Below are 17,773 nucleotides of genomic sequence, written 5' to 3'. Positions count from 1 at the left end.
TCAGAATTGAGTTTGGGGACTGCTTTAGGAAAACAGCACTTACCAGTGGCCAGCGCCAAATTAATCACTGCGGGGAGAACGCAAAGTAACCAGGCGTGTTTCACTGAGCCCAAGGGTTGCTGGAGAGAGAGGCCCTCAGCTGACCCAGGACCCTGGTGGACCCCTGCATAGAACCATAGTAGGTGTGAGTGGATGCCTGCTAAATGATACAGAGGGAAAGGAAGGAGCAGGCTATTGGTCCAGCGGTGGGTCACAGTGGGGGAGAGGGAAGACCCAGTTCCCCTTTAATCCTACAGGAAGAGAGGACTCCATGCTATGGATCAATTCTAGTCATCTGAACCTTAGGCAGTGGGAGGAGAGTGGCAGAGTGGGCTTTAGGCAGGAGGGAGGATCTATGCAGCAAAGGGGACAGCCAGGTGCCCATTTCCATCTCCAATGGGCAATGTGAGGTATTCTCCCCTTCCCCCCGAGAGGGCAGAGGGGACAAAGCCCTGGCTAGAGACATCCTGTCCCAGCTCTGCAAGCCCTCACCTGGGGGAAGGTAAGAGTTTGGGGTGCTAAGGTGTTGGGGAGATGAAGGGAAGGAAGGGATGTGAGAGGGGCTTGGGGGGCTTTGCTGGTTTGGCGGCTGAAGCTCATGTGCTTCCTTTCTGTAGAGTGAAGCCCCCTCCACTTTTTTTTATGTTAGAGACAGGGTCTCACTCTGTTGTCCAGGCTGGAGTGTGATCATAACTCACTGCAGCCTGAACTCTCATACCAAACCTTTTTTTTTTTTTTTTTTTTTTTGAGACGGAGTCTCGCTCTGTCGCCCAGGCTGGAGTGCAGTGGCGCAATCTCGGCTCACTGCAAGCTCCGCCTCCCGGGTTCACGCCATTCTCCTGCCTCAGCCTCTCCGACTAGCTGGGACTACAGGCGCCCGCCACCACGCCTGGCTAATTTTTTTTTTTTGTATTTTTAGTGGAGACGGGGTTTCACCGTGGTCTCGATCTCCTGATCTTGTGATCCGCCCGCCTCGGTCTCCAAAAGTGCTGGGATTACAAGCGTGAGCCACCGTGCCTGGCCTTTTTTTTTTTTTTTTTTTTGAGACTGAGTCTCACTCTCGTTGCCCATGCTGGAGTGCAATGGCTCCATCTCGGCTCACTGCAACCTCTGCCTCCCGGATTCAAGTGATTCTCCTGCCTCAGCCTCCCAGGTAGCTGGGATTACAGGCATGTGCCACCACACTCTGCTAATTTTTGTATTTTTAGTAAAGATGAGGTTTCACCATGTTGGTCAGGCTGGTCTCGAACTCCTGACCTCAAGTGATCCTTCCGTCTCAGCCTCCCAAAGTGCTGGGATTACAGGCGTGAGCCACCGCACCCAGCCTCCCATACCCTTTTTAAAATAAAAATACTATATATTTAATTGCACAAGGAATATATAAATATATTCTCAAAGCAAAACTATAAACGCTACAGATAAAGCCAAGTCTTTTGACACCGCCTCATCCTGATCCCTTCAAAGATGTAACCACCATAATTGATTTGGTGTGTTTCCTTTGCAGACCTTTATAAATGCATGTCCATATTTATATTGTTTTAATAGACATATATAGAGTTTTCCATATACTATACCCTACGGTACATATGGTTCTTCATTTGGCTTTATAATGTCTATGAGGCATCTTTGTGAGCTTTCCATGCTGAAAGTTACAGATCCTCTGCCTATCTTTTAAAATGCTATGTGATCTTTTGCCAAATTAGATGTTTCATAGTTTATTTATATCCTGGATGGATGGGTGCTAAGGTTGCCACCGTTGTTCTTTCTTTCTTTCTTTGTTCGCTATTACAGTGCACAGCCCTATATGGATGCTTTTGGAAATAAATGTCTGTGATTCTTTCCTAGACAAGAGACTGAGAAGAGAATACTGAGGTTGCAGGGTGAAAATGCATTCAAATTAAAAGACACCGCCGAACTGCCTTCCAGGGTGGCTGGACAATTTACCCTCCCGCTAGCAGTGCAAGAGAGTAGTAACTTTCCCACATCCTAACCGACATTTGATCTTATCAGCATTTTAATTTTTCTTAATGTGATTAGTGAAAAGGGTTATATCCTTGTTGCCTTAATTTGCATTTCTCGCCTACCGGGGAAGCTGAGCATCTCTCTGGGCTCAGGCACTAGGTCATTTCTTGGCAGGAGTCAGGGAGTCTTTGGGGAAGGGGCTACTTGCCCAACACAGTACTCCTTTTTGCCCCCAGGCTGGAGTGCAGTGGCAGGATCTTGGCTCACTGCAACCACCCTCTCCCGGGTTCAAGCGATTCTACTGTCTCAGCCTCTCTAGTAGCTTGGATTACAGGCACTCACCATCATGCCTGGCTAACTTTTGTATTTTAGTAGAGACGGTGTTTCATCATGTTGGCCAGGCTGGTCTTGAACTCCTGACCTCAGGAGATCCACCCGCCTCGGCATCCCAAAGTGCTGGGATTACAGGCGTGAGCCATTACCCCCGGCCTAAATTTTTTTTTATTTTTTTGGGACAGTCTCACTTTGTCTCCCAGGCTGGAGTGCAGTGGCGCGATCTCAGCTCACTGCAACCTCTGCCTCCTGGGTTCAAGTGATTCTCCTGCCTCAGCCTCCTGAGTAGCTGGGATTATAGGCGCCTGCCACCACACCCAGCTAATTTTTGTATTTCTAGTAGAGATGGGGTTTCGTCATGTTGGTCAGGCTGGTCTCGAGCTCCTGGCCTCAAGTGATCCTCCCACCTCGGCATCCCAAAGTGCTGGGATTACGGGCGTGAGCGACCATGCCCATCCTGAAGTTCTTTTTTCACCTCTACTTGATTTTTCCCAAGACTCCATCATTTTTCACCTGGTATTCTGAGGCAGGAATGCTTTCTTGCTAGCTCTCACCATCTGAGAGTTGGCCTCTGATGCTTCATATCACTGTCTTGTGCAATTGTGTTTTTTGTAATACGACCCATGATTAACTGGTGCATATCCACAGAGAAAAATTTATTCCCCCATAGCTCCATCCTTTTCATCCAGGCACCACGGGGTGGGGTTGCGGGGCGGGGGAAGCCCCAGCCTTCCTGTGAACTCTGTAGACTTAGAATTCCCCCAACATCATGTTCCTTGCCAGTGCTAAGGCTAAACAAGCCTTCCTCCCACATCCACATATCCCCAATTCCAGCCAGATGTAAGCATCTTTGCTCTGGGTTAGTGTGCAGGCTGGGACCAGGAAGGTTCTCATGAAAGAATCTTAGCTGGGGCTGGGCGCCGTGGCTCACACCTGTAATCCCAGCACTTTGGGAGGCCAAGATAGGCAGATTACTTGAGGCCAGGAGTTCGAGACCAGCCTGGTCAATGTGGTGAGACCCTGTCTCTACTAAAAATACAAAAATTAGCTGGGCATGGTGGCAGGTGCCTGGAATCCCAGCTACTCAGGAGGCTGAGGCAGGAGAATCGCTTGAAACCAGAAGGCGTAGGTTGCAGTGAGCCTGCACTCCCGCGTGGGTGACAGTGAGACTGTGTTTCAAAAAAAAAAAGAGGAATTTTAGCTGGGGTGATAGAAAAGCTCTATGTGTGACACCTCCACCTAGTGATTTAACTTTAAAAGCTTAGCTAGTTACCCCATACAGTGGAGTGCTAATGGTGGAATTTCAGGGAGTGGCAAGAGGGCAGGAGAGATTTTCTGGTTTTGTTTTGCAAAGGGGACATTTCCAGGGCTGCTCAAATCCTGCAGGGAGGCAAGGATGGGGGGACCTGGAGAGGAGGGGACCCTGAAGGAGTGGAAGGAGGGTCTGGCTTGTCAAAGCCATCCCTTCCTGGGGCAGCACTAGTGTTCTGGGGTCAGGGAGTCATGTTACTCAGCTTGAGAGCAGTGAGTGCCGGAAGGAGGGACGTTTACTGTAAGTTTCTGCTTCTGCTCCCACTCATATCTGACTTAGACTCGTTTCTTGAGCAGATCGTGATTCATTCCAAGGTTTGCATACTCCCTCATCACCCTTCTTCACATCACGACAATCATCAGAAGGAAAATGGGGCTGAAGGATGACTGTGTCTGGGCCGGGGGAGTCCTGGAGGCTCGAGGGCCCTTGGCAATGACGGTAGATCAGCCCAGCCTGGGCCAGCTTGTCCAGCCGGTGCACTGACCCTGGGTGTGGCCCATCTGTGATCACGGTCCTCATTTCACAGACAAGGATTCAGTGCAGAGGCCCAGAGGTAGGGGGGAGTCTTGCCTACAGTTCCAGGACTGGTTGGGGTAGAGCCCACCTAAGCCACAGACTAGACACACAGAATGTCAAAAAAAGGCAGCTCTGGGCCACACCAGTTCTCCACTTCTCTCTCTCCCCTCCCAGGTCCGCCCAGGGGATACTGGGGTGGGGGTGGGGGACCTTCTTCCGGTATCTATGGTTGAAAACCACTGGGCATTCTCGTGGCCTCGCTGGTGGGGAGGGACTTTTTATACATGGCTCAGTCTAGTTACTCCCTGCATGCCTAAGTCCTTTGGTGACATGCAAGTATTCATGCATGCATGCATTCAGCAGATCTGAAATGAGCAGCTGTTCTGGGTCGGGCATGGCTCCAGGGACTTTCATTCAGCCTCTGCTTGTATGCCCCCCGTGACAGGATGCTCGCTCCTTGCTGAGGCAGCTCACGCCATCCTGGGTTAGCTTTGGCATTTAGACGATCTTCATGATATGCTGAACTCTAGTTTCTTTTTTTTTTGAGATGGAGTCTCTCTCTGTTGCCCAGGCTGGAGTGCAGTGGTGCGATCTCGGCTCACTGCAACCTCTGCCTCCCGGGTTCAAGCAATTCTCCTGCCTCAGCCTCCAAAATAGCTGGGACTACAGGCGCACATCACCATGCCTGGCTAATTTTTTGTATGTTTAGTAGAGATGGGGTTTCACCATGCTGGCCAGGCTAGTCTCTAACTCCTGACCTTGTAATCCACCCGCCTCGGCCTTTCAAAGTGCTGGGATTACAGGCATGAGCCACTGCGCCCGGCCTTTTTTTTTTTTTTTTTGAGATGGAGTTTCTCTCTTGTTGCCTAGGCTGGAGCGCAATGGCGTGATCTCGGCTCACTGCAAGCTTTGCCTCCCAGGTTCACGCCATTCTCCTGCCTTAGCCTCCCAAGTAGCTGGGACTACAGGCGTCTGCCACCGTGCCCAGCTAATTTTGTTTTTGTATTTTTAGTAGAGACGGGGTTTCACCGTGTTAGCCAGGATGGTCTTGATCTCCTGACCTCATGATCCGCCCGCCTATGTAGAGACAGGGTCTCGCTATGTTGCCCAGTTTGGTCTCAAACTCCCAGGGCTCAGGTGATCCTCCTGCCTGCGCCTTCTATTGCTGGGATTACAGGCATGAGCCACGGTGCCCAGCTGGAATGTGCTTTCAAGCTAGAATCAACAGGACCTGTGGGTGGGTCTGGTGGGAGCACAGAGGGTAGGAGGGAAATCAGGGATCCTGTCTCTATTTGGGAGCTCAGTATCTGGCTGCATGGAGGTGTCATTTTGGGATGTGGGAAAAAACAAGCGAAGGATAGAACAGGTGTTTTGGAGAAAAGTTCTATTTTGCCCATGCTCAAGTGGGGGCTGGGTGCTGAAGTGTGGAGCTCTCTACAGAGTTCAAGCCGCTGATACGGATCTCTGAGTATCAGAGTCGACTGTAGAAGTCCTGGTGCCACCTGGGCCAAAGACCAGTCCCCAGTAGACTCACCTTACTTCTATTAACCTAGTCCAAGACTCCCTTTTTTGGCCCCCACATTATCCTGTTCATTAATTCCAACCCAAGCATAGGCTCTTTTATTCATCCTGGTTACAGTATATGCTAGTTTTCTTTTGCTGCTATAACAAATTAGCACACATTTGGTGGCTTAGAACAACATGAAGGTATTGTCTTATAGCCCTGGTGGTCAAAAGTCTATGACAAGTCTGTAATCTCAGCACTTTGGGAGCCTGAGGTGGGCAGATACTTGGGGCCAGGAGTTTGAGACCAGCCTGGCCAACATGGCGAAACCCTGTCTCTGCTAAAAATTAGCCGGATGTGGCGGTGCGTGCCTGTAGTCCCAGCTACTCGGGAGGTTGACGCACAAGAATTGCTTGAACCTGGGAGGCAGAGGTTGCAGTGAGCTGAGATTGCACCACTGCACTCCAGCCTGGGTGACAGAGCAAGATTCTGTCTCAAAAAAAAGAAAAAAGTCTATGATAAGGCAGCAGAGCTATGTTTTTCTTCTGGATAGGCTGTAGCAAAATGTTTCCTTGCTTTTTTCCAGCTTCTAGAAGCTGCCTGTGTTCCTTGTTCCCTGGCCCTGCATCACTCTGAACTCTCCTTCCATCCTCACATTTCTTCTCTCTCTTTTTTTTTTGAGACGGAGTCTCGCTCTGTCACCCAGGCTGGAGTGTAGTGGCACAATCTCTCGGCTCACTGCAACCTCCACCTCCTGGGTTCAAGTGATTCTCCTGCCTCAGCCTCCCGAGTAGCTGGGACTACAAGCACCTACTACCACGCCCGACTACTTTTTGTATTTTTAGTACAGATGGGTTTCACCACGTTGGCCAGGCTGGCCTCAAACTCCTGGCCTCAAGTGATCCACCTGCCTTGGCCTTCCAAAGTGCCAGGATTACAAGCACGTGCCACTATGCCAGCTAATTTTTGTATTTTTAGTAGAGACGCAGTTTCACCATGTTGGCCAGGATGGTTTCGAACTCCTGACCTCAAGTGATCCATCTGTTTCGGCCTCCCAGAGTGCTGGGATTATAGGCATGAGCCACCTTTGAGAGATAGTAGAGCATTTGGTTAAAGGTATGAACTTTTTTGTCAGCCTGTCAAGGTTATCCCTTGCTTCTGACACTAAATGGTGACCTTGAGCAAGTTAAGTTACCTCTGTGTGCCTCAGTTTCCCCATCTATAAAATGGGCTAATAACAGTAGCTACCTTGTATTGTAGGGCTGGTGTAAGGATGACATGAGTTAATATGTGTCAAGTGCTGAGAGCAGCTCCTGGACATAGTGAGTGCTGTGTAAATAAAGGTGAGCCTTATTAGGTGCCTGTTGTATGCGGGGCATTGTGGATACAGCCATGGAGATGAACCAGTTCCAGTCCTTGCCCTCGATGGGTGGCAGTGTGGGAAGGGGAATACAGAAGAGAGGGTGGCCAGTACTGTGTGGGGGGACTGTCTGGGGCCTGCGGGAGTCCAGAGGAGCCCATCTTTACTTCCGCCTGGGTCAGTGGGGGAAGGAGGCTCCAGAGTTTGCAGTGATGAGGCTCTGCACCACAGATGGTGCCATTGTCCTCGCCAGCTTTGCCCAGGGCTCTGGAGGCAGCAGAAGGGGTCAGAGGTCAAACAGCACATCAGTGAGGGTGGTTGGGGCGAGCCTGGGGCCTGCTTTGGAAGCCCCACCCAGCATGTTCCCCTTGGGTTCTTGGGTCCTCCAGGGGGCTAAGAACTCCTAGAGGTGTCGCCCACAGCTTCATTTCAACCATCAACTTTCTTGACTGATTGCTGCCTGCCAGGTACGGTTCCTGCTCTCAGAGAGTGCGTGCACAGATAGTGTGGCCTCCACAGAGTGTCCTGAAATGGTTCCAACCTGCCGAGACCAGGAAACTCCTAAACCCCACCTTCACCTTCCCAGCCTGGGCAGGCACCCTTCCCACTCTTGATTCAGGTGAGGGAGGCCAGGACGCAGCGGCCAGACCAAGAGTTTTCTCTCTCTCCAAACGGTCTGGGGGGCATGTGCCCCGCCCCTTCCCCACACACAGTCTGGGAGAGGGAGGTGGGCAAGGAAACACACCAGGCTGGGCGCCAAGGCTCACGCCTGTATTCCCAGCATTTTGGGAGGCCGAGGCAGGAGGATCTTATGAGCCCAGGAGTTTGAGAACAGCCTGGGCAACAAAAAATTAGCCGGGCATGGTGGTGCACACCTGTGGTCCCAGCTACTCAGGAGGCGGAGGTGAGAGGATCACTTGAGCCCAGGAGGTCAAGGCTGTAGTGAGCCGCGTTCATGATCGCAGCCCTGCACTCCAGCCTGGGTGACCGCGAGGCCCTGTCTTACCAACAAACAAACAAACAAACAAACAAACAGTAAATACACAAGCCTCTTCTGGGCAAGTGGCCTGAGGCTGGCGCAGGAACCTAAGGCACCTCCAAGAGGATCAGAAAGTCAAATACTCCCGGGGAGCTGGGCCCTGCTTCCTTTTTCTTCAAGTCCACTACATCCATCTCCTTCCTTCCTTCCTTCCTTCCTTCCTTCCTTCCTTCCTTCCTTCCTTCCTTCCTCTCTCCCTCCCTCCTTTCCCTCTTTTTCTTTCTTTCTCTCTCTTTTTCTCTCTTTTCTTTTTCTTTCTTCCTTCTTCCTTCTTCTTTCTTCTTTCTTTTCTTCTTCTGTCTTCTTTCTTCTTTCTTTTCTTCTTCCTTCCTTCCCTCCCTCCCTTCTTCCTTCTTTCCTTCCTTCCTTCCTTCTCTTCTTTCTCTTTCTCCGTTTACTTTCCCTTTCCCTTTCCCTTTCCCTTTCTCTTTCTCTTTTTCTTTTTCTTGACAGAGTCTCACTCTGTCGCCCAGGCTGGAGTGCAGTGGTGAGATCATGGCTCAGTGCAACCTCCGCCTCCCGGGTTCAAACGATTCTCCTGCCTCAGGCTCCAGAGTAGCTGGGATTACAGGCGCCCACCACCACACCTGGCTAATTTTTATGTATTTTTACTAGAGATGGGGTTTCACCATGTTGGCCAAGCTGGTCTCAAATGCCTGACCTCAAATAATCTGCCTGCCTTGGCCTCCCAAAGTGCTGGAACTTCAGGTGGGAGCCACCGCGCCCCGCCCACTACATTATTCTTTGTAGCTGCCAATGTCCCGTGGCGGCTGTTGCTGCCCAGGAATGTACTTCAGGGCTGGGTGGGTTTTACCCCGTCTGAGCTGTAGCTAAGGATGCAGCTCCAATATCCTTAGTTGTAGCTAAGGATGCAGCTTCGGCCCTGGAACCTTCAGGATCCCTGCAGTCTCAACAATTGGCTCATGGAGCCGGTACGGGATTGCTGTGAGGCAGGAGGGATTTCTTGGTGGGAAGTGAGGATCGAGCAGTTGCTAAATTCGGACTCAAGACGTGACCTTGCTAAAATGGACTCGCTCTCCTCCATCCTGTCCACCTCCCCACCACATTAATGATCCTGAAACCCTTTAATGCTTCCCTAGTGCCAAAGGCAACATGTCCCAAAGTTACTTTCTTTCTTTTTTTTTTTTTTTTTTTTTTTTGAGACAGAATCTTACTCTGTCACCCAGGCTGGAGTGCACTGACGTGATCTTGGCTCACTGCAACCTCCACCTCCCGGCTTCAAGAGATTCTCCTACCTCAGCCTCCTGAGAAGCTGGTATTACAGGCATGTACCACTACGCTCAGCTAAATTTTGTAGTTTTAGTAGAGAGGGGGTTTCACCACATTGGCCAGGCTGGTTTCAAACTCCTGATCTCAAGTGATCCGCCCGCCTCGACCTCCCAAAGTGCTGGGATTGCAGGCGTAAGCCACCACGCCCAGCCTCAAACTCAGTTTCTAGCAATGGCAGTTCTGAGAAAAAAAGGTTTTATGGCCAACAAAGTTTGAGAAACATTGCAGATTTTTCTGACTAGCCCCCATATCCTTCCTTGGAGAATCAGAGAGTAAGTAACCACATCAAAGGCTGAGAGGCCCCGTGATCTAAAACGGAAACCTCTCAAATGGACTCCAGTGATTATTTGTGTTTGTTTGTTTGTTTATTTATTTATGAGACAGGGTCTCACTCTATTGCCCAGGCTGGAGTGCAGTGTTGCAATCATAGCTCACTGTAACCTCAAATTCTTGGGCTCAAACAATCCTCCCACCTTAGTTCCTTGAGTAGCTGGGACTACAGGCACGTGCCACCATGCCCAGCTAATTAAAAAAAATGTTTGTTAGGCCGGGCACAGTGGCTCATGCCTGTAATCCCAGCACTTTGGGAGGCCGAGGCAGGTGGATCACTTGAGGTTACGAGTTTAAGACATGGTGCAACCCCATCTCTACTAAAAATACAAAACTTAGCCAGGTGTGGTGGCACGTGCCTGTAATCCCAGCTACTCGGGAGGCTGAGGCAGAAGAATCGCTTGAACCTGGGAGGCAGAGGTTACAGTGAGCCGAGATTGTGCCACTACACTCCAGCCTGGGCGACAGAGTGAGACTCTGTCAAAAAAAAAAAAAAAATTTTTTTTTTTTTTTTTTTTTTTATAGAGACAGGGACTTGCTATGTTGCCCAGGCTGGTCTGGAACTCCTGGGCTCAAGCAATCCTCCCACCTTGGCCTCCCAAAGAGCTGGGATTACAGGTGTGAACCACTGCACCTGGCCGTATTCTTCTGCCTATCATCTGTTACCATCCTGTAGCCCCAGCATTTGATGAAACACTATTTGGGAAATGACAGTGAAGAACTTCCGTACTCATCTCTTTTTCTGACTCCCTGACTCTCTCTTCTGCCTCCCTCTTGCATTTTTAAATTCCCTTAAATTGCACTGGGCTCACCTGGATAATCCAGAAGAATCTCCCATCTGAAAGTCAGCGGGTTCACAACCTCAATGCCATCTACCACCCTGATTCCCCTTTGCCATGTAAGGTGACGTATATGAGCACATATATGAATATATCACTCTAGGTCCTGGGGACCCAGTGAGGATGGTATGATTCTTGCTAACTGTCAGAGCAGGAGCGTCACCATCTTGGACAAGCATTGCCGTTTTAAATTCTCCTTGATTAAAAACCGCCTAAATCCAGCCCCAAAACATCAGCCTAACGGCTAATGTCAGCATGACCATAAACCACAAATGACACCTCCAACCAGAAACATTCCAAGCCTAAGATAAACACCCCCATCCGACTGGAGACATGCCAGCCCTGAGATAACCTCCCCTCCGACCAGAGACATTCCCAGCACACAGTAAATCTCTCCTCCACACAGAAACATTCCTAGCCTGCGATAAGCAGCCCATCCCAGAACCCTTAAATACCCTTAGTCCATTAAAAAAATGCTGACCAAAATTGGCCAGAAGGCCTTCTCGGTTTTATTCTCTCTCTCTTTTCTTTTTTTTTTTTTTCGAGACGGGGTTTCACTCTTCTTGCCCAGGCTGGAGTGCAGTGGTGCGATCTCGGCTCACCACAACCTCCACCTCCCGGGTTCAAGCGATTCTCCTGCCTCAGCCTCCTGAGTAGCTGGAATTACAGGCATGAGCCACCGCGCCCGGCTAATTTTGTATTTTTAGTAGAGATGGGGTTTCACCATGTTGGTCAGGCTGGTCTCGAACTCCCGACCTCAAGTGATCCGCTCGCCTCAGCCTCCCAAAGTGCTGGGATTACAAGCTTGAGCTACCACGCCCAGACTGTTTTATTCTCCAAAATAAACCTGTCTTTGGTAAGCCGCTTTTCATATTTTTTTCTTCTTTCTTCAACTCTTACACAAAAATCATTTCAAGGTGCTTGCCTGTCCCTGAGTTCCTTCCAGCCAGGGACTCCCGGCTCCACCCTCTATGCTGTTTCCGTGTCCACTGTCTTTGGGTTTTATCTCCAACCCTGGGGCCAGGCAGCATGGGGCCCTGCACACTCTTTCTCAGCTATGCAGGAACTGGGGGAAGCTCAACTCAGCACCTGCTTGCAGGTGGGACAACTGTGAGAAGTGCTGCCTGTGGCCAGGGATGGACCCTGTGTACCTGTGGGTGTGTTTAAAAAGGGGGAGGAGGATGACTTTAGTTTTAGGTAGTCTCTTGGTCTGGAGCTCAAGTGAGCACTGAGTGTGGAGAGAGGGGTTCAGAGTCCTACAGTTAGGAGGTGACCGAGTTCGGCATGTGGTGGCATAGTCTAGTGGTTGCTTAGGAGCGAGGGTGTGGCGGCAGACGCATAGTCCTCTAAAATGTCCATACGTTCTACTTTGTTAATTTGGGACAGGGTCTCACCCTGTCACCCAGGCTGGAGTGCAGTGGCCCAACCACGGCTCAAGAGATTCTCCCATCTCAGCCTCCTGAGTAGCTGGGACTACAGGTGCATTCCGCCACAACTGGCTAATTTTTGTATCTTTTGCAGAGACGGGTTTTTCTCCTTTGCGGTGTTGCCCAGGCTGGTCTCAAACTCCTGAGCTCAAGTGATCCTCCTGCCTCAGCCTCCCAAAGAGCTGGGATTATAAGTGCGAGCCACTGCGCCCTGCCAAATGTCCACACATTCTAATCCTTGGAACCCGAGACTATGGATCTTGAGACAGGAAGATTATCTTGGATTATCAGGGCAGGCCCAATCTAATCACAGGAATCCTTAAAAGCAGAGAACCCTTCCTGGCTGTGTTAGAGAGAGATGATAGAGGCAAAGAGAGAGATGTGATGCGAGAAGGACTCAGCCCACCATTGCCGGCTTTGCAGATGGAGTAAGGGGGCCATGAGCCAAAGGATGCCACAGTCCCTAGAAGCAGAGAACAGCCCTTAGTTGGCTGTCAGCAAAGAAACAAGACCTCAGTCTTACAACCACAAGGAACTGAATTCTGCCAACAACCTTAGTGAGCAGGGAAACCAACAGTCCCCTAAAGCTTCCGGTAGGGACACAGCAAGTGACCTGGATGGCGGTGATCAGAGAGGGCTTCCCAGAGGAAGTGGCACTCATGAGTGAGGTCCCAAGGATGAATGGGGGTGCACTGGATTTAGGGATTAGTGCAGGCAGGGAAACAGCACACACAGGCTGCTGCAGGGAGTGGGGTCCCCATGGGGTGCCAGTGGCAAAAAGAGGCTCGTAGGAGAGAGTACCAGGGGCTTCACAGGCAGACAAGGAGGGCAGGGCCTCTTGGGCCACTGTTAAGACTTTGGGTTTCTTTTTTTTTTTAATATGGACTGTTTCATGAATTTCCGTATCATCCTTATGCAGGGGCCATGCTAATTTCTGTATTGCTACAATTTTAGTATACGTGCTATCGAAGCGAACACAAGACTTTGGGCTTTATTCATAGCTGGGTTGGAAGCCATCTGAGGGTCTTCAGTAGGATGGAGGGGAAGACAGTAGATCGTGTTTTCAAAAGATCAGTCTGGTGTCTGCATTGTGAGCTGGGTGTGGTGGATGGGGTGGACGAGAGGAGACCCTCAGGTGGCCACTGTCAAGTCCAGATGGCGGGAAAGTGAGGAAGAGCTGGTAGATGTGGAGGTAAAACTGCAGGTTAAACAGACAGAACTAGTGATAAGTTGGGGGCCAGGGAGAAGCAAGCATTTCAAAAAGCAGTCAGTCTCGGCCAGCCACAGTGGCTCACACCTGTAATCCCAGCACTTTGGGAGGCTGAAGTGGGTGGCTCATTTGAGGTCAGGAGTTCGAGACTAGCCTGGTCAACATGGTGAAACCCCGCCTCTACTAAACATACAAAAATTAGCCAGGTGTGGTGCCAAGCGCCTGCAGTCCCAGCTACTTGGGAGGCTGAGGCAGAAGAATTGCTTGAACGCGGGAGGTAGAGGTTGCAGTGAGCTGAGATCGCGCCACTGCCCTCCAGCCTGGGCGACAGAGCGAGTACTCTGTCTTAAAAAACAAAAACAAAAAAACGCTCAGTCTCATGGGGAGTGGGGAGCAGGGATCTCAGAGCCCTGGACTACAGCACGCCCCCACCCCAGGCCGCAGAAGCTGGCGATCAGAGCACATGCCAAATCCTGGCTCTAACACTGACCAGCTGTGTGACTTTGGGCAGATTTCTCATCCTTATGTCTCAGTCTCCCCATCTGTAAAATGGGTTGACAGCTGTTGGCTATTAGAATTACTTTTGCTATGGAAAGCAAACCGTTCCAGCATTTGCATTTCTTTCTGCTCAGCTTCTGCTAGGCCAGCGCATCTCAAACTCCATGGGGCTCTTGTTAAAATGGCAGATTCCAATTAGGGAGGTCTGGGGTTCTGCATTTTGAGAAAGTTCCCAGGTGGTGCCTCCGCTGCTGGCCCAGGGCCTCACCTTGAATAATAGAGCGCACAGCGGTGGAGATCCCCGGGAGACAGGGAGGGGAGGGGTGCTTACCTCGCTGGCCCTGCTCAGCTCTGGCCCCTTCGGGGATTTTGCATTTGATCTGACTCTCCGCCCACCCCACAACTTCTAGATTCGTCTCCCACAGGTATGGTCCGGCTGAGACCAGGTGGGGCTTTTTGAAAGTGAACTTTAACTGGTCTTGTAGGGAAAACCAAACCAACCTGAAAATAGACAGACCTGAAAATAGACAGACCTGAAAATGGTAAGGTTTTAGGCCACCCTCTCTTTATCTTGATGTCACTAAGGTAGGGCCGAGGGCCTCCGGTTGCACAGCTCACTATCTTGTGGACACCTCACTTTGCCTTGAACCTGCGGGGAACTCCACCTAAAAGCCCCCCCTCCAGTCCTTGGGCTTCCCCCTCCCACTCTTCGCTTTCTGATCCCTTCTTCCCTCCCAGGCAGGGGCCCGAGCACATCCCAGCTCCCCTCTCTCTCTCTTCCCCAGGGCAGCGGGAGCTGATGAACCAGGCAAGGTGGGCCTGGAAATTCACAGGGCCAGGCTTCTCTGGGCGGCGGGCAGACGCCTGGGCCCTTGCCTCCTTCTCCACCAGGAGCTGGGACAGGTGAAGGGCCTGTGTAAGGGGAAGGGGGTGCCCCTTCCTCGTTCGGCCCCACATGGAAAATGGGGTCCCAAGTCCTCTGCTCCTCCTTCCAAGGGGATTTGAGAGGCACAGGCTGGACATCCCAGCTGAGAGCCCACGGCCCCTCCGCACAGCAAGAAGACTGCCCTCCGGTGGCAAGCTATGGATTTACCGAGAATTATTGTTGAAAAGAAGCCACCACCTCCCAGCATTTGGTGTCCTTTAGACGCTATTTACATGTGTGGCTTCGTACACCTGTGTTCTCACTCTCTTTATGTATACACATATTATTATCACTACTTTATTTTTTAATTCTCTATTGTTTTTTTTTTTTTTGAGGCAGGGTCTCTGTTGCTGATGCTGGAGTGCAATGGCGCGATCTCGGCTCACTGCAAACCCCGCCTCCTGGGTTCAAGGGATTCTCCCGCCTCAGCCTCCTGAGTAGTTGGGATTACAGGCATGCACCACCATGCCTGGCTAATTTTTGTATTTTTAGCAGAGACGGGGTTTTTCTACGTTGGCCAGGCTGGTCTCGAACTCCTGACCTCAGGTGATCTGCTGGCCTCAGCCTCCCAAAGTGCTGGGATTACAGGCATGAGCCACCGCACCCAGCCAAGATGATCCCAGTTTTGTTGGCAACATCCAAAGCATTGTAATGAGGAGCCAGTGGAACATATGCCTTCTTCTCTCCATCCGGCCAAATCAGGGTGCTGACCTTGGCCACATCCATGTCATAGAGCTTCCTCACTGCCTGTTTGATCTGGTCCTTGTTGGCTTTAACATCCACAGTGAACACAAGTGTGTTGTTGTCTTCTATCTTCTTCATGGCAGACTCGGTGGGTCAGTGGGAACTTGATAGCAGAGTGGTCAAGCTTGTTTCTCCTGGAAATGCTCTTTTGAGGATATTTGGGCTTTTAATACCTATATTTATTTATTTTTTTGAGATGGAGTTTCATCCTTGTTGCCCAGGCTGGAGTGCAATGGTGCGATCTCAGCTCACTGCAGCCTCCACCTCCCAGATTCAAGCAATTCTCATGCCTCAGCCTCCTGAGTAGTTGGGATTACAGGCACCCACCACCACTCTCGGCTAATTTTTTTGTATTTTTAGTAGAGACGGGGTTTTGCCATGTTGGCCAGGCTGGTCTCGAACTCCTGGCTTCAGCTGACCCTCCTGTCTTGTCCTCCTAAAGTGCTGGGATTACAGGTGTGAGCCACTGCACCCGGCCCTGGGATTTTTTTATTTTAAAGACGGGTAGCCTGTGGCCCAGAGATGGGGGAGAATTGGGGACACAGTGAAACTCAAACCTCTCTGCACTTAGTTGCTGTGTGATCTTGGGCAGGTGGCTACACCTCTCTGGGCTGCAGTTTCCTCATCTGTAAAATGGGGTAGTGATCTGGCCCCAAAGAGCTAGGATTGTGTAAAGGAGGAGTTGTGTGAAAGCAGGCACCCAAGGCCAGACTTGAGGGAGTAATGTGCAATACCATGGGCTCCCCATTCTCTGCACCCCCTACCCCTCCATTGACCCAGGTGTGGTGGCAGGAGGGAAACATAAGCAGCCAGAGCCCCCCAGGTGTGCCCCAGGCCCCAGCAGAGTGAGCAGGGCCTGGGCCCATGGTCCCCATTAGACTCCAGAGCTGTCAGTGAGATTAGCAGGCAGGCCGGGAGGGGAGACCAAGGACAAGGACCCAGAATGTTCCCACACTCAGCAGGCCTTGTCAGTGAGCCCTCACACCTCCAGCCAGCCCCAGGCGCAGGCTACTGAACTCACCTGATGAGATGCTGTGGGTTAGGAGCACTTCGGGTGTCCTGGCAGGTTCCTGCCCCCCTGAAGAGGCTACCAGGAGCTCTCTGGGTGACTTAAGAGAGGACACTCTGCTCCCTGGACACTCTCCTCTCCTGCTGGAGGGAGGAGGGTGTCCTCAAGGCCCTGGGCTCTGGATTAAATGAGAAGGGAGACAACTCAAGCGCCATGTGACTATTGGGCAAATATCAGGTTCATGTATTATTTCAAATTAATATGGCGACATGTTTCAGACATGCAAAAAAAAAAAAAGAATGATGTAACCAACACCCCATTTATCCACCTTCCAGCCATGCTGCTGCTCTCTGCTGCCTCCTGAACATGCTGGAAGCTTCACTGTTCCCTCAAGTGGAGAGAAGAGTCAGGCAGCCCCTTAGGCCAGCCAGGCCTCTCTCCTGGGGGAAAGTGGCTTCTGCTTCCCTTCCCTAAACCAAGAAAGCCCCACATTGCACCAGGGGCCACCTCCTTTCTGCCAGGCACCATCTTGGATGCTGAAGACATGGAAATGCTACAAGGCTCCCTCCCTGCCTCTTGCCTCACTTCCTGCTTCCCTTCTCTTGCCTCACTTCCTGCTTCCCTTCTCTTGCCTCACTTTCTGCTTCCCTTCTTTTCCCTTTCGCTCCACTCCAGAAGTTTCACATCCTGGATCACTCCAGAAAAGTGCAATGGTGTTCCCCTGTCATTCCATCTGGAAAGACAAAACTCCTTCCCTGGAATCTCAACAAAGAATTTTCTCTCTTGAACCCTTTCTTATGATGGGGCTTCACTTTCAAAGAACTCTTGAAACACACGGGGGACTTGTTAAAAACACATCTTCCTGAGGCCGGGCCAGGTGGCTCACGCCTGTAATCCCAGCATTGTGGGAGGCTGAGGCAGGAGGATTACTTTACCTCAGGAGTTTGAGATCAACTTGGGCAACATAGCAAGACCCAGTCTCTAAAAAAAAATAAAACATTAGCTGGGTGTGGGGGTGCAAGCCTGTGGCCCCAGCTACTTGGGAGGCTGAGGCAACAGAGAGGACTACTTCAGCCTGGGAGGCTGAGGCTGCAGTGAGCCATGATTGCACCATTGCACTCTAGCCTGGGCAACAGAGTGAGACCCTGTCTCAAAAAAAAAAAACAAAAAACAAAAAAACCCCACAAAAACCCACAAAACAAAAACCACACCTTCCTGAAAAGAGTGAGCCTCTCCGACCCCTACTTCACACCATGTACAAGAATGAAACTTGAATATGAACGATTAAACAATCTCATCTAGAAGTTAATGTAGGAGAATATCTAAGTGACACTGAGTGGGCAAATATTTCTTAAACAGGACAAAAAAAGGCGTTAACCATAAAAGAAAAGATTAGTGTATGTAATTTATTAAAGCTAAGAATGTCTGTTCATCAA

The 17,773-nt window shown here is 50.7% G+C and overlaps 1 protein-coding gene and 1 non-coding gene across 14 annotated transcripts in view; one reads left to right on the top strand and one right to left on the bottom strand.

The window, feature by feature from the left end:
• Positions 1 to 17,773, top strand: part of TNFRSF8 (TNF receptor superfamily member 8) — an 80,665-nt gene that overhangs the window by 1,169 nt on the left and 61,723 nt on the right. The window contains exons 1-2 of one of the 13 annotated variants that reach the window (XM_063631824.1): positions 6,943 to 7,009; positions 7,494 to 7,645. The exons of 9 other annotated variants lie outside the window; for them this stretch is intronic. The gene's annotated coding sequence lies outside the window, so the exon portion shown is untranslated. Of the gene's footprint in view, positions 1 to 8; positions 542 to 4,089; positions 4,200 to 6,942; positions 7,010 to 7,493; positions 7,646 to 17,773 lie in introns of those variants that run through there. 3 more of the 13 variants (XM_063631827.1, XM_063631822.1, XM_063631829.1) reach the window with 3 other exon arrangements.
• Positions 12,826 to 12,929, bottom strand: LOC129472827 (U6 spliceosomal RNA). Its single transcript, XR_008654097.1, has one exon. It is a non-coding gene; the product is annotated as a U6 spliceosomal RNA (small nuclear RNA).

Source organism: Symphalangus syndactylus, chromosome 22 (assembly GCF_028878055.3).
Source record: "Symphalangus syndactylus isolate Jambi chromosome 22, NHGRI_mSymSyn1-v2.1_pri, whole genome shotgun sequence".
Lineage (NCBI taxonomy): Eukaryota > Metazoa > Chordata > Mammalia > Primates > Hylobatidae > Symphalangus > Symphalangus syndactylus.
This window is presented reverse-complemented; position numbering and strand designations above follow the sequence as displayed.